This window comes from Echinops telfairi, unplaced genomic scaffold, assembly GCF_000313985.2.
Source record: "Echinops telfairi isolate 266 unplaced genomic scaffold, ASM31398v2 ScPeMD7_32;HRSCAF=126, whole genome shotgun sequence".
Taxonomy (NCBI): Eukaryota; Metazoa; Chordata; class Mammalia; order Afrosoricida; family Tenrecidae; genus Echinops; species Echinops telfairi.
The window spans coordinates 1282352-1294780 of NW_022103929.1; the positions used below are offsets into that span (position 1 = coordinate 1282352).

Genomic DNA, 12429 nt, shown 5'->3' on the forward strand with positions numbered 1-12429 from the left:
CCCTGCCCGCCACTGTCCCGCGTCCACTCCGCGCGCTCCTCGCCGCCCTACCCCACCTCACCCCCTGCCCTGTTCTGTCCCTGTCCCGTCTCTGCGCCTCTGCTGCGGTCTCTCTCCATCTCCTCCTCCCCGTGGTTCCTGTTTCTCTGCCCCCCTCTCCTCTCTCGGTCTCTCCAGGGGCCACCCCCCATCCCCTTCTCTTCCTCACTGTCTCTCTTTCTCTCTCTGGATGTGTGCTGCGCACCCTCTTACCCCTTCTCTGCTCGGTGGCTCTACCCATTTTCTCCCTCCCTCTCTTATTTCTTTCTACCTCCCCTCACTCTCCACCCCTTTCTTGAATTGCGCAGGAGGAGTCGCTAGTCCTTCCTCCGTCCCTTCTTGGAACGGAGATTTCTTCGGAACCTAGCCTGCGCGGTTGCCCTGCTCAGAGACCTCGGCCAAGTCACTTGCCCCGCCTGGTTGTAGTTTCCTTATCCAAATCAGTTAACACAACGCGCTCGTATTGGGGTGGATAAGAGAGCACTGAGAGGCACACAGGACACTAAATAACGCAGCAACCCTGTGATGGCCAGGGCTCATGGTGTGTGCGCCACAAATGCCCCACAAAGCCCCCCTAGCCAGCAGGGAAGGCCAGGACAGGTACCAGAAGGCAAGTTCAGCCGTAAAAAAGTCACTTTCCTCTTCTCTGGGATCCCTCAAGCCCCTCAGAGAGGAGGTTGTGTCTGGTCCCCATCTCCACCACCACCCCACCAACACCCCCCCCCCCTGAACAAAGCTTGGTATCTGCCCAGAGCCCTGAGCTGGATCTGATATCTCCCGCCCTGGTCACCAGTTGGCTCCTCCTCCTTTGATAACACCAATCAGAGGGGCAATGCTTGCTCCTGTCTTCTCATGCAGGCAGGAAGATCCTTACTTCTCATTGCTTCCCTCCCTTCCACACACACACACATACACACACACACACACATCGTGATTGGCTTCTAAGATACAAAGATGCTTCCTGGATAAAATGTGTCTTCAGAGTCAGACAGGTAGGTTCAAACACACTTACTTGGTGTAGGTCTTGGGTAAGTCACATAACTCTAAGCTGTGGTTTCCTCACTTGTGACATGGGGATAATAACCACCTCCCTTTGAGACTGTGGTTGAAGGAGCCTGGGGGGGGGGTGTTGAGGGGAAGGGTACAATGGTCAAAGAGGTTGGCAGCTTGTACCCACCCCATGGCTCCATTAGAATCAGATGTGAGTTTGCTTCCATAAAGATTTGCAACCTTGAAAACCCGATGGGGCAGTTGTAGTCTGCCCTTTAGGACCACTATGAGTTGGAATCGCCTGGACAGTGATGCGTGTGGTTTGGTTTGGCTTGGTTATGGGATTATGGTTAGGGTCACCTACAGTAGGATCCAAAGGGCCCAGGCTGGAGAAGCTTGCTCATTTAGTTTGCTTATGATGCCTCAGTATTTGGGGATGGCACCAAGGACACATTTCACAGTCTCTGTCTTTGTTCAACTTGCTGTCTGTCTACCCAGGGAGAACGTGAGCAGCAACTGTATCATGACTTCAGGATCACTGTGCAAGTGCCATGGAGAAACTGACCAGGGCTGGGGGCTCAGGAAGGGTTTGCTCAAGAGGACAGTGCCAAAACTGAGACCTAAAGCCAGGTGTGGGGCCAAGGTCCAAGTTGGCAGGAGGTGGAAAGGATTGCTGACATGAGAGAAGTGTTCCTGGCAGAGGGCCCAGTTTGTACCTGGGGGCCTGAGGCAGGAGGGAGCATAGCCAATCAGAAAGGCAGTATGGCTGGGGCTGAAGGAAGGAGGGAGATGAGGCTGGAGAGGAAGAATCTGTCCTTCTGTACTGGGGAAATGCACCTCAACCATATGAGTCCCAGTTTCCCCTTTTCGGAACTGGAAGGAAGAAGCCAGAGCCAGCTCCCAGGCATGGCCTTGGCCTTTGATCCTCCTTCAAGGCTGTCATCACCTGTCCTCTCACCTGCTCTAGCCCACACCACAGTCACATGCACCCTTGCCATCTGTATCTGCCTTCGCATCTACATCCCCACCGGAGTGTGGCCTCCTCAAGAGCACACACCCATCTCTGTGCCCTTACAGTCAGGCCCAGAGAAGGTATCCTCAGCTAGTATCTGCTGCTGTCTGCTGTCTGCCACCCTCTGTGCTGGGCACTGCCCCTGCCCTAGCTCAGTGAGGGGAAGACAGCCTTGGAACCGGTGGCAGAGCTGTAGTGACACTTATGAAGGCTTGTGGGAGTGGAGGCACTTTTTGAGAACAGGCCCGTCTTGGGTTTGCTCACATGGTCTAATCCCTAGGGGTGACACAGTAGCCAGCACCCAGGCAAAATGTGTTGAGAAGATGAGGGCGGGGAAGAAGGAGGGGGAAAGAGAGGAGGTGGAGCAGGAGGAGGAGGAGGAGGAAAAGAGGACAACGAAGGAGTAGTTTAATTGAAGAAGGGTGAAGGATAAGTAGGAGTTGAGTGAGCCAAGTGAAGGGTGAGGAAGATGTGGGTCGGCAACACGCTGATGGGAGGAGAGGGGCATCTGGAAAGAGAAAGCAAGAGACTGCTTAGCGCTCCTCCTCAGGGCCATAGTGGATGATTTTGTGCACTTACCTCAGCCAACCCTCACAGCACCCTTGTCTCGTGGACGTGGACACCTTTTCTCCCAGTGTCAGCGCCCAAGAGGCTGGAGCCACTGGCCTGCAGTCACGAAGAGCTTGCAGCGGGATTTGAGACCTGTTCTGCTGGCCCCTCTTCACCCAAAGCAGGAAGCCCAGCAGTGAGAAGGCAGAGGAAGGAGGCGACGGAGAACAAAAGAGCGGTGGTAATGGAGTGCACTCCACGAGTAATTTTTCAGCTTAAAAACAATTCCCATTTCCCAGCCCTGCGGAGGCAGGTGCGACTGATCTGAGGCGAGGCCGGCCCTCTGACTCGCAGGAGCCTGCCGAGGGGCCCAGGAGCTGCTTCAAAGCCGCCTAGGCAGCACAGCCGCTTTTTAACTTCACACGGGGAAACTTTCCAGGGCAGACTTCTAGCACTTTGTTTCCAAACCAAGAGATGGGGAAGTCCCTCTCCACCCAGTAGGGAGAAGAGCTCACCTAGCCGGCTTGCCCTGGGTCCCAGGCGTGGCAGGTGCCAGTCCTCAGATGCCTGGGAGATAGCCTGCCCCCTGCCCTCATCTGGGTTGGGGAGGGGGGGAGAATTCAGGATGTGGGCTTGGCAGCCAGTCCCTTCTGGAAGGAGGAAGCCTCTCCTGTGTTCTCCCAAGTTTGTTGTCTACTGGGCCTCCTGGCAGTACTTGGTGATTCTCTGAGCTCACCTCAAAAGGTCACAAGGCACTCCTTGCTCTTTCTGCACTGAGGCAGAAAGCCCTGAGGACATCGCCGGCCATTTTCTGGTCACTGCCTTGAGAGGTGGGTGAGGGCTCTCTGACACCACAGCCCTCTGACTTTGGGAATTCAGATTTGGATTTTTGGACGTACATCAAGAGGCTGGCTTCATGCATTTTAATTAAGCTGTCTTTTTTCATTTATTACTAATACGCCCCTCTTAACTATGATTTATTTGTTAAACAAAGCACCATAAGCCATCACTTATTCATCTTAATTTCAACAAAATTAAAGTAGTCGCTGTTACATTGCACCTAATTGCACTTGCAATGAAAAGAACGGAGATGTTAATCAAAATAAATTGAAGATAAACAATAAAATCATTATATCTTTGCAGCGGTAAGTGTAACTAATCAGTTTTGACTCGAAGCGACCGAACAGGAATAATGAGTGTGTCACTGAAGCCACGCTCATTAAGGGAGCTGCCTCAGCCCGAGTCCTCAGGCAGCAGACGGACACCCTGCCCAGGTGGCCCTGACGGGTCCCATCCCCTGGGCTTGGCAGAAGCGCCCAGAGGAGCAAGGAGCCCAAGGAAGAGCAGGCTCAAAGTCTGGGAGAGGGTCTGGGTTGGGGTCCTGAGGCTGTCCTGAGAAAGTGAGTGGACCTAGGCCTATTGCTGAACCTTCAGGTAACTAAAGGCAAGAAGAGGGAGGCTGGGAGAGAACCACAGACAGACACCCAGTGGCTATAGACAAGCAAAGCAGACACACCCCTGTCGAAAAGAGTGGAGGAGAAAGAAATCCAGGCAGACAGAAAGAGACCAGAAAGGAGAAGTTAAAAGAGGCAGAACAAGGTCAAAGATAGATGGATGGGCAGATGGGGTGTGGTGGGGGGGTGTGGTGGGGGTGGAGGAGGTGGAGCGTGAAGAGCCTCGGAGGAATGGAGAGTGAGGTGGCCCTGACAGAGTGATGGAGTAGGGATGGAGGCAGAGCGAGAGAACCAGGCAGACCCACACCGGTGGAAGCTGGTCAGTCTTAATGAAATCTATGTTTGAGGATCAGATAAGTATATTTTAATTTTGAGCCAGTGTAAGCTCAGGAGGCTTCAGGGTTTGGACTCTGAGTACAGAATAGTCCTCAGGAGTCTGTTTGGATAAATGAATGTCAGGTGGGGGTCCCTGGATTGGACTTGGGAAACACAGGGGAAGTGAGAGGGAACACAGAGGTAGAGGTAAACAGAGCACTGCCACCCAAGGGCCTCCTGGGATTGCTCTCCAGCCCCTGAGATTTCCTGGGCTGGACCTCCAGATTGGGGGTCCCTTCCCCATGTCTCAGGCCTCTGTGCCAGTCCTTAGACACAAGCTGCAGAGTCAGAAAGAGATCAGCCTGGGCTTCTCTGGCCATGGCTGCCTCAGTGATATCCCCTTTCCAGGCCGGGGAAACTCAGGATGTAGCCAGATTGGGAACAGAGAACAGTCCAAATAACAAATATTTTCTGAATACCTACCATGTCTAGTTCTGGAATGGACCCAGGAAACAGGTGCATGAATTAGATATGACCTGTTCATCTCACTTTTCAAAGTAGGATTCAGTAATAATAGAACCTATTTCATAGTAAGGAGCCCTGGTGGCATTGTGGGTTAGATGTTGGGCTACAAACCGCAAGGTCAGCAGTTTGCAACCACCCGCCACTCCATGTGGAAAAGATAAGATGAGGTTTTCCACGCCTGCAAAGAGTTGGCATCCACTTGAAAACAGGGAGTTTGGTTTGGCTTTACTTCATGGGTTTATGATGAGGATCGAATGAGTTAATATTTTTACAAAGCTTAAAGCAGTGATTGGTTCTTTTTCTTTTTTTCCCCCAGTGATTGGTTCTTGGTGAAGTTCTTATGTGTTTGCCAAATAAAAATAAAATGAATCCCAGCCCTCCATGGAGTATAAAGTCCAGTAAAGGAAAGACTGATTAGCAGTCAAGTTCGGTCCACTAGGGTAAATGTCTTCAGAGAGGCTTCAATATACTCTGGGAGCCCCGAGTGAGCTCCAGGTGAGCACAGTCTTAAAGTGTGAGTGGGAATTAGTCCAGAGAACGGCGCGTCATCAGAAGGGATAGGGAAAGGGAAAAAAGGGTTCCCAGGCAGAAGGAGCCTGTCTCGTGAGCACAGACATGCAGGCAAGACATAGCAGGATCTGCCTTGGGGTGTCAAGCCATGTGTGAAGTGAGAAACAAAGATTGGAATCAAGATGACACCAGCTACCCGATCTTGATGCCCATTGGAAAGAATCACGGGAGAGAAACTGGGTGGACATGTAGTGGGTGTTGTTTGTTTGGTTGTTTGCTGTTCAGCATTCATTCTCTGTCCTGGGTGGTGGGGGGGGGGGCTTTTCTTTGGGGAGAGTTTCTTCTCTCCTTGCCCTTTCCTCTTTTCCTCCTTCTAGTCAGCGGGTCTCAACCTGTGGGTCGTTGGACCCCCAAAGGGGTCGCCCAATTCATAACAGTAGCAAAATTATAGTTATGAAGTAGCAATGTTATGGTTGGGGGTTCACCACCACATGAGGAAGTGTATTAAAGGGTTACGGCATGAGGAAGGTTGAGAATCACTATTCTAGTCCATGTGGTTCTGGTAGTGTGAAACCAGCCAGCCAAAAAGCTCGCCTGCTGTCAAGTCTGCTCCAACTCCTGGTAACCCCACGTGGCACAGAGCAGACCTGGCCGGTGTAATCTTCATCGAAGCAGATTTCTAGGCCTGTCCTCCATTACCACAGCGAGGTCAGACCAACCTTTTGACCAGTAACTGAGAGCAAGCCCTTGGTAGCAGCCAGGTGCCTTAGGTATAGCCAACAGCCCCCATAATGCCAGCAGAAGGCACATGTGACCCAGACCTAAGCCAACCAGTGCAGCTCATTGCTGCGGCCACCGTGATAAGTGGAGGGATGGGCCCAACTGGAGTCAGGTCCATGGGAGCCAATCCCAAGCTGCGTTTTGAGAATCTCGGAGAGATCTTTGATCCTTTCCACTGGTTTCTAATCTCACACAGCCGAAGGCAGCATGATGAATTCCAGTGACCTGGGTTTGAGCCCCAACTCCAGCTGAGATGAAGCCGATTCTAGTTTGTTTCATGAGCCAACAAACCCCATTTTTGTTTAAGCCCCTTTGAGTTGGATTTTCTGTCACTTGGGACAGAAAGCGTTCTGATACAGGCTTCAAATGGGAATGTGACACGGTCGTGTCTTAGTATTGAAACCCCTCTGGCAGTCACGGTGTGGCAAAGGGACTAGAGAGAGGGAGCTTGGAGGCAAGGAGGCCGCTGTGGTCATCGCAAAGAGGTCTTGTGATCAGAGCAGGCAGAACCAGGGGCTCTGAATTTCACCAGTGGGTTGACGTCCGATGGTCACCCCAACAAACCAACACAGGCCCGATGACCTCAAACAGCAGACATGCGTTCTCCCTCCACTTGGAAGGTCAGCAGGCTGAAATCAAAGAGCCAGCAGGGCCATGCTCTCTCTAAAGCTTCTAGAGGAGAATTCTTCCTTGCTTCATTCCAACTTCTGGTGACTGGGGAATGCCACTCTCTGCCTCAATCTTCAAGGGGTCTTCTCCTCGGTGTCCATGGCCTCTTCTCTTCTTTCTCCTATCACTACACTTGTCATTAGAGTTTGGACCCATCCGGGGAACCCAGGAGGATGATCTCATATCAAGATTTCTAATGTAAGTCTATGAAAACACCCCACCCTCACCCCCCCACAAACTAAGGTCGCATTGACAGACTCTGGGATGGAAGTATTTCTTTGGGGACCGCCATTCAATGCACTAAAACCAGGATGGAAAAATCATCACAAGTTCAAAAAGACCCGAGTGAATATTGCTACAGGGCACAGGAGGCAGGGAGGCGATGAGAAAGCAGCAGGGGGTGCAGAAGTTGAAGCCTCCTGGCTGGCAGGAATCTCACTCAGCACACCGTAACAACTTGCACACAAGCCTGCTGAGCCATGGTCCTGGTCCCCTGGGAAATCTAAGAGACCCGGAGAAGAGCGAGAAGCCTCAGGGGTGGGAAAAGGTGCTGTGCATTTTCAGACTCTGGAAGGTGAGAGAATCTGTAACTACATGGAGCAGTAAACTCAATGTCAAGCTGAGAAAGATGCCAAATAACTCGGGGCTCATGAGAGTGACTAAGAGGGCACGCAGTGATTCCCGGGGCCCACACTGATCCCCTCGGGACCAATCATGCCAGGTCAGCCTCAACTCTTTCTTTGCCAGGTGGGTAGATCAGGGATAGCACGAGGGACAAAATTTCTATGTGGGTCTTTTAATAGATATCTTCTGGTCTTCTGGTCTTCTTGTCAACAACACAGAGAAACATGTAAGAGGGATTCAAAACGGAGTAAGGAGTTGACTGTGATGAACAAGTATTGATGGGTTGGTTGGTCTCCCTTCCCTGGAGAAAGGCCTCTAGTGCAGTGTCCTAGGTCCCCTTCCTCCATCTAGGTGGCTCCTAGACCCCCCAGCTTGTTGCTCATGTTACATGTGATGATACTGGATGTTGGGAAGGCCCACTTGATCCATTGGCCGATGGTTTGAGAGTAAAAGTATCAGAGACTATATTAGATAATTGTGTTGTGTGCTTTTCAGTGTCAGCTAGGCTCTGGCAGAACCATGGAGAATAAGTCAGAGAGATGGAGAGGGTAGCTGCCCTCATAGAGCTTGCTGTTCTGCAGGGCAAATCAGGCACAATTCTGTGCGTGTGGTAAGTACCCAAACAGATCTCAACCAGATGGGATTTGTAAGATGGGAAGAGGCAGGGAAAATGAGGAACTCCTGTCCCTGGTTCCAAAAAGCCAATCTTCGACTCAGAAGAAGGGAGACCTGGGTCAGCAGTGCGAGAGTGAAGTGGTGAGGGAAGGCATGTGGCCCTGCCAACGCTGGAGGCCTGATTTGCACTCCAATGTCACCTCTGTGTACTCAATGCAGCCTTTGAGTTTACGTAAAACAGCAGAGAGGACTTGGAGGTGTGTGAGGGGGGTGGCTGGGGAGTGAAGACTCCAGGCAAAATGGAGGGCAAGACTCGAAATCATTTTGGACTATTTATCAATGTGGGAAGTGGAAGTCCCTTGAGAACTGGAGTAGGGATGGCTCTAAAGGGGACAGTATAGCAGCTCCTTACCCTACTCCAAGCTAGGATGCAGCTGATCTCGACTTCGGAGCCCCAGGAACCACTTCAGAGTGTGTTGGGTCCAGGCAGGATCACCCATGCAAAGCTGCCGAGTCTTCTAGGGCACTTGGCTCATCCCCATCAGCACTGACTCGATGGCAGTGAGCGGGTAAGTAAAGCTTTGTTCAAACAGGCATTTAAAGAAGGATGAGGAAGCCACCTCCATCTTGCTCCTTTTTAAGCCTGCTCCTTTGGTAATATTTCGGTCGGTGGTGAGAAACAGGACAAATTGTCTCATGGATGTTCTGCTCAACTGAAGGAGATAAACTAAATCGTGAGGATCGACACTTTCCCCATGTGATAGAAGAAAGCACACCAATAATATTTCTTTTTTTTTTTTTAATCATTTTATTGGGGGCTCATACAACTCTTATCACAATCCATACATACTTCTATTGTATGTCAAGCACATTTGTACATTTGTTGCCCTTATCATTCTACCAATGATATTTCATAACTGTAGGTTTCCATCCTCACTTTCGAGGCCCAATAAAGGGAATTTAAATAAAGCTAGATCACAGGGGGAAGAAAGGTGAAGCTTTCTACTTCCACAAAGAATTTAGGAAACCCACAGGGGCAGTTCCACCCTGTCCTAGAAGGTCGCTATGAGTCAGAATCGACTAGATGGCACTGGGATTGGTTTTGGAGACTGCAAGGAAGTGGGGAGCTTGGCTTGAAAACACAGAATGCCCTCGCATGGGGCCTTACCTTGGTTCCCCTCCATTCTCAACTCTGGAAACTCTGCCTCTTCCCTTCCTTTCCTGACCAGGAGATGAGCAAGGCCATGACAGCTCTGCTCACTGACCTTTGACCTGATGTCAGGAGGAAAGCTTAGGGATTTTCATGCACCAACTTATTTCTCTGTTAGCAATGTCTATCATCGTCATCTACTATCCCTTTTACAGATGAGGAAACTGAGACTCTGAGGAGAGAGGAGGTTTTCCCAAAGTCACAAGGCTGGCAATTCTGAGTCTTGAGTCAGGACTCAAACCTAGAACTGCAGGATGGGCTTCCCCAGTGTGTGCTACGGTGACAGGGGCCCGCCTGGTGCAGACTCTGGCAGGGCTGCAGAGACAGCGATGACCTGTGCTGCTCACAGGTAGCACTGCTCCCAGAAGGCTGTGAGCCACAGGCAGAAGCTGCCACACCAAGGATGGGTGAATACTGTGTGTCAGTGGAAGGTCAGAAACACACCAGCTTTCTCCATCACAGTGGACACTGGGGTTGGAAGCCAAAGCAGATCACCTACGAGAACTTTGAGCCCAGGACCCTCCTGAAGTATAGGCAGCAGAAATTCTCATCCCCGCCCAGAGGGCACCGCATCATAAAGTCATTAGAATGGATTTCAGTGGCTTTTCCTGCGAAGATCCTCCATCATTTGACCCTGCCTCCTTCTCCAGCCTCGTGTCTCACCATCCTCTGCCCTCTTGCACCCCTATTACTATGCTCTTTCTTTAGAGGCTCACCGCACCCACCTCTGTGAACCTCACCACCACTCAGGTCTCAGCTTAATCATCCCTTCTTCTGGGAAGCCTTTTTGATTCTCACCTGAGTTTCCACCGACATCACACACTCTCTCTCTCTCTCTCTCTCTTTCTCTCTCTCTCTTTCTCTCCCAGAGAGTCTATCTAGTGTTCACAGATGTGTCCCCACTGCCTAAAACAGCTCCCAACACAGAGCATACCCTCTGCAAATTTGGGTTGCTTGCACAAATGCACGAAAGGAATAGATTCAATTGATAATGTGTGCCAGTCTTGTGTGTGATATTTAGTCTCTCTGGGACTGTTTCCTCATGGGTAAAATAAGTCTAATGACATAATCTCCATCACAAGGAGTGAGGAATCAATGAGAGATCCCACTCACAGCACCTGGGTCATGGTGGGGAAGTATTATTATTACTTTGTTTAATGCTTGAAATAAACTTATACATCATTGAAGACTTCAGTTTTCTCCTTACATGGTGGGGCACTTATCCTGTTAGGCATCATTACCTCCTGGCAGATGTGCCCTCACACTGCCCTCCCTACCCTCAGGACACCCCACCAAGCAGAATGATAGGCGGTGCAGAAGTCGGTGTCGGCCTATGAAGCCTGGGGCTCCTGAACTGGAAGGTTGAGATCTACCAGCACCCTGGCCTTGGAGAACTTCGTAGTCCAATGCAAGTTGTCGCTGGGTGCCGTCAAGTGGGTTCTGACTCGTAGCCGCCCTGTGTAAATGGAACGAAACGCTGCCTCACCATTGTTGTTCCATCTGAGCCCATCTTTGCAGCCACTGTGTCGATCCATCTCCTTGAGGGCCTTTCTCTTTTCGCTTCCGTCTACTCTATCAAGCAGGAGGCCCTTACCCAGGGGCTGGTCTGAAACCTGAAAACACATCTAAAATACTTCAGATCTGAAGGCTCACCATCTTGTTTTTTTTTTTTTACTTCCAAAAATTGCATCAAAATAGAGCAGAGCTTTAACTAATGCAAGCGTGTTGCGTAGGCATTAGCAGTACTACCCTCACTGTGCGTTCATTGGATAGTAGCACAACCCCAAGAAAAGGACGGTTACCATCTTTGTTTCTAAGGAGCATTCTTTCAAGACAGATTTATTTTTCTATTCTCCTGCAAGGCCATGGTCCTTTCAAAACTCTTCACCAGCACCATCATTCAGATGCATCGCTTCTTCTCTGGTCTTCTTTATTCAATGTCCACCTTTCACATGCATAGGAAGTCATTGAAAGCACTCTGGCCCCAGAGTGACATCCTTGCACTTCAACACTTGAGAAGAGGTCTTGTGCGGCAGGGTTTTCCCAAGACAGGCTCACAGACATTCATCATTTGTCAAATCAGCCACTGGCAAGTGACGGACTGGGACTCAAATCCAGGTCTGGGGGCCCTAGATACTTTGCTCAACATTGCAGAGCTGCCGGATTCATTTCAAAAGGCCCTGGCTCCCAAAGAGGAAGGGGCCAACAATGCGGTTAGCTGTGCAAAGACTGGGCTTCACTGCCTTCTGTGATGTGATGGGGAGGCTAGAAACAGCAGGGATTGGATTCTAGGGCTGCCCTGCCAGATACCAAGGTGGGATAAGAGTTTGGCAGAGCCCCACTCTTTCCAAGTCCTTCCTCTGCCCAAAGACCTTTCCCAGCTCCTATTGACTTTAGGACAAAGTCTAGATCCCTGGTTCTGGCATTCAAGGCTCTCCTGGAGACCACCATTCATGGCTAACCCTTTAGCCCCAGGCCGGCCACTCAGCCTTAGTTCTCTTCCACAACTCTGAGCCACTGTACATGCTGTTCCTTCTGCCAGGAGAACCTTTCCCGCCCTTTCCATTGGCACATTCGGGCCTTTCTTAAGCACCTCCTTCAAATGTCAGTGAAGCCAATGCAATCTCTCTCCCTAGGACCCCCACCTTCTCTCACTGCCCTTTGAGGCTGTGGTGTATTTGCTAATGGGTCTGTCTTGTTCTTTAGGCTCTACGTTTCCTGAGCTCGGGGCCCGAGTCTGGTTTAGCTTGGCCTCCCCAGTTCTGAGCAGGAGGTCCAGCACAGAGTAGGTCACATGAGATGTGTGGGAATGAAGGAATGAGGGGGTGGAATGAACAAAGGTTGTAGATGTGAGGAGAGAAGGCTAAACCACTGTCCGTGGGAAAGGTAAAAAGGGTGAGCCTTTGAGGAAAGTTTGCCTGGCTAGGAGGGGACACTCCCGCTCCCTTTGACCGGCTGAATTTAAGAGCTAGAACCCAAGATTCGTTTCCCAAGAGATATTTTGAATGGGCATAAGGGTGACTCATTCCTTGACAACCTCACCACACCCTTACCTTTGGCCCCATTTACTCACTCATTCGATGGGTCGGGATAAGCTAGGCTATGCTGCAGTAACAACCATCCCAGAATCTCAGTGG

General features: G+C 50.7%; 1 non-coding gene across 1 annotated transcript; it reads right to left on the reverse strand.

The window, feature by feature from the left end:
- Positions 1–10965: 10965 nt before the first annotated feature.
- Positions 10966–11091, reverse strand: LOC115869655. Its single transcript, XR_004046308.1, has one exon. It is a non-coding gene; the product is annotated as a U4atac minor spliceosomal RNA (small nuclear RNA).
- Positions 11092–12429: the final 1338 nt, after the last annotated feature.